The 4120-nt window shown below is 44.4% G+C and overlaps 1 pseudogene; it reads right to left on the reverse strand.

Annotated features, from left to right (window-relative positions):
• Positions 1–806: 806 nt before the first annotated feature.
• LOC101415127 (retinoblastoma-binding protein 5 pseudogene) lies at positions 807–1931 on the reverse strand (annotated as a pseudogene).
• Positions 1932–4120: the final 2189 nt, after the last annotated feature.

The following is a 4120-nucleotide window of genomic DNA, read 5'->3' on the forward strand; positions in this document are numbered from 1 at the left end:
CCCCAGAATGGCCACCTGGGGGCACCTCTACACTGCAGCCAATTTAATGATGCAGATCAGTAGCCAGGCCTGGGGGTTGGGCTCCAGCCAGAAACACCAATAACAGAGTCCAGAACAGAAATTCCCACGCTTCACAAAATATTCCCCTAATTGGCTTCCAGATGTCTCCCACCCTGCCAGACCCTGAAACAGCCTCTTGATGGCGTCTCTTTATTGCTAGCAATTTAAGTCTGCTGCAGATCGGCAGCCGGGCTTGGGGGGGTTGGGCTCTAGGCAGAGGCACTATTATTTATGTCTGCAATCAAAAATTCCCCTCTTTGCAATAAAACTCCCATTTGTCTCCCCAAATCGGTCTGCAAAGGCCTCCTGTCCTGTTAATCCCCCGATAGCCTACTCAGGGCTTATGAATTCCCCAGTACCGCAGAGCCTCCAGAAATCGCTGCTGCAGCGCCAGTGCTGTGGCTCCACCCACCCCAGGAGGGAGTGTCCCACATGCAGTTCCCACCTCCGTGTAATAGAGTCTCAATTATCTTATAGATGAATTTTCTCTGTTACCTTCCCACCAAATCGATGTCCAGACATCTCCCGCCCTGCAAAAATCCCGAAACAGCCTGGTCCCAAAGAACCTCCAACACTGCCCAGCCCTTCTTTGCAGGAGATATTATCAGGTATGCTCACTCAGCCACCATCTTGCCCCACCCCCTGAGGCCTTTGTTTTAAATTAAAGTCAATCTCAAATGACTGACCAGTGTATCCAGAGACCACATGATGGCAAAGTGGGGAAGAATGAAGAGCTTCGAGGGTCTTCATAACAGTTCTGGGATGGCTCTCTCTGCATTTGATCCTTTAGGCTGGAAAGCTTGCTTCTTCTTGGATTTTCCATCCCCCTTCACTCCCAGTGGTGGATGGACTTCATCATTTGGTACTCTTTGAAATTCTATATTGGTTGTTTTTTTTTTTTCCTTAGGTAGCTGGGATCCATCAGCTGAGGGCTGCCTCTTCTTTTCTGAATTAGCCCTTTCATCCATCTATGAGGTTTGGAGTGCATCCAGAGGGGTCCGTGAGACTTTTCTTCTGGGTCTTCTATCTCAGGGTCAATGGGTAAATATAATAGAGACTTTGACTCTTCCAGCTTTTCATCAGTGCCACAAAAGGCAGCAATAAGATCCACACTGGTGACATCTACTTCTTCATTCTCTGCAGCATCATCCCATTTCTTCATGCTTACTCGTATCTTCATCCTCAGTATCAAACTCTGATTCCCTTTCTTCATATTACACATTTTCATCCAACTCTTTGAAGTTTGGTGCAAAAGCATTCCAATTTTCTACTTGATTTTGTGCCAAAGTAGATACTACCCCACAAGAAATGGATGCTATGATTGGTCAATCAGGATGCCAAGCTACACCAAAGAGAGGTTCTCCTCTAGTCCCACAGAGGAGCTTCACCATGTTGTCAATGTTCTTCTTCCATATGTAGAGGGCAAGGCCCCCTGTACATATGGCTGAACCTGCCACTATGTGTTCCTCATCCCCAGAGAAACAGCCTTTTTTCCACTGGGTCTGATTCACCAAGTCCTGCAATTTTTGCATTGGTTCAGGTTCTCCATCTCTTCCACAGGTTAAGATTTCTCTGTCATCATAAACTCTGATTATTTGATCTGCTGTGTTAATTAAAAAGCAACTTCCTTTCTGGGCAAACTCTATTGACTTCATGGCTGTGGTATTGCTGGTTCCAGTTGTTCCTAAGAAGGAAGCAACACGATCCTGAGAAATCTCTTTTTAGGACCAAAATCTTGCCTTTCACATTTCCTTATAGATATACTCCCCTTGCCTATCAAAAGATGCAACCACATTCAAATCAGAGTCATTATCTACTGGCAGAACAACAAGCTTGAAATCTGAAAGGGTGAACATGGCAGGAGATTTCATGGGACACAGGGGTACTTTGTTCTGATATCATGGATGATACTGGACTTTTAAGATGGGTAAAGGGAATTGAAATCTCTGGTTACGGTCACCTGAAAATACATCCCACTGTGACACTATGTTATCAGTAGAAGCACTCACAAGCTTATGACCATCTCAACTCCAGCATAAAGAACAAACTGGATGGATATATGCGCTTATTTTAGCAATGACTCTTCTCAAGAAATCCCAGATGGCAAGTGGCCATCGTTACAGCCAACCACAAGCAGTATGGCCCACCTATTAAAGGTGCATGTTAGGGCCATGTTGATATAATCCAAAGTTCTATCAGCTTCCTCTGGATACCTCTGCCCAAAGAATTCCAACAACTCGAGGTTCACTCCTGTGGACTCTGGCCACCTGGTCTCATCTCTGGCAGCTACACCTTCTCCCCACCCACCTCCAAAGCCTGCTTCTAAGTGGCAGGCACAGTGATTACCCAGGTGCAAGCTCCAGAGATTTTCCAGTTTCTCTTTTTTTCTTACAATGTGTTTTTTTCCTCTCTTTATTTTTATTAAAAGTTACATTAAAAAATATGAGGCCCCTGTATATCCCCCACCCCCTTCACCCCACTCTTCCAACATCAACAACCTCTTTCATCATTGTGGAACATTCATTGCATTTGGTGAATACATTTTGGATCACTGCTGCACCACATGGGTAGTGATTTACTTTGCAGTTTACATTTTCCCCCAGACCACCCAGTGGGCCATGGCAAGATAGCATGTATAGGTTTTTGATGCTTAGATGCAGATATCTCTATATATGACAGAGAATCATAGAAATATTGACTACTTTTGAAGCTAGCTAGTAAGGTGTATAACCAATAGATGGATCTGAAACCTGGCAAGAAGTCAACATGGACTTCAATAACCCCAAAATGACTGATGGAAGACCCTCCCCAAGATTCTGTCATTCAGTACATGATTTACTCCAGAAGCCAGGAGACGCCCCAGATATTCCCCAAGGATTTAATCATTGTGCCCTCAGGGGTGTTGATGGGGGGATAATCAATCAAAGGGGCAATGAACTAGAACTCCTCCCCTGCCATTAAAAAAGGAGTGAAATAATTAAAGGTGCATAAAGCAGGTGCAAGTTCTGAGCTCTCTTGCTTCTGGACATTGACTCTGACCACCTTCTCTGCCCATTTGGATTACTATGCAAGTAAGCCTGGGGAATTATCATCTATAATGAGAAAGTGTAGTCTGTAAATCAGCCTGCTTTATCACTTTTCAGTCCCTTTCTTTCTATCTGGAACCCATGATCTTTTATTTTCTCTCATTTCTTATCCCTCCCTACCTGAATAAATTATTGGCCTATCTCACCCAATGTACTTTTGAAATTCATTTCTGCAGCATAGTCAAGAACCTAGACAAAATCTGGTAACATATTTGGTGAGCCAACCATGTGCTTATTGGTGATTGAAACTATGACCTAAAGTCTGTTTAATGTCTTCCTTTAGTTCTCCATTTTAAATGGGTTCACCTACAAGTCCCCACAGCATGTAATCCTGGGAGGGAAGAGGCAGGGGCACTGGAACTCTGCATCTGCACCACACACCCAGGCTGATGAGATCTAACCCCTGTTGGGAGGGTTGGGGTGCAGGGCAGGAGCTCACTGTGTCACCCTTTCATTAGTTCTGCCTTCAGGGCTAGCAACCATTGCATTCTTCCACCCTCTCCCCTAAGGGGGACATGGCAGTGATGAAGAGCAGGGGCTTTGCAGATCCATGCCATTGCAAGTCCATTTTTCTAAGGGGCAGGCAGAGCCAAGATGGATGCTGTGGGTGTTCCCTTCCCCAGGGGAGTCCCAGGCCAGGATACATTGCATAATTAACCTTTACCCATGTTTTACATTCCTACTTCTTGCTACTGAATATCTCTTTACAAGTTTGTGTTTGAATGCTTTGGAAAGTCTTAAAAACTGTGAAACTTGAAAAATGCCTTTGCTAGCAAGGAAGTTATTGCCTCAGGGCCCCAAGGCCTGTTAGCTAGAACAATTGATCTCTAATCACTTAATGACCTTTTTATGGTTGGTCTAACTGTGAAACCCCTAGACAGTAAAGTCATAAAATTAGAATGGCTTTGAAGTCCTCTATTAAAAATAGGAAGAAGCTTTTTGCCCCTTCTCTGAGGAAGGAGCAAATTCGAGGA

The sequence above is a fragment of the Dasypus novemcinctus genome (assembly GCF_030445035.2).
Source record: "Dasypus novemcinctus isolate mDasNov1 chromosome 12 unlocalized genomic scaffold, mDasNov1.1.hap2 SUPER_12_unloc_1, whole genome shotgun sequence".
Classification (NCBI taxonomy): Eukaryota; Metazoa; Chordata; class Mammalia; order Cingulata; family Dasypodidae; genus Dasypus; species Dasypus novemcinctus.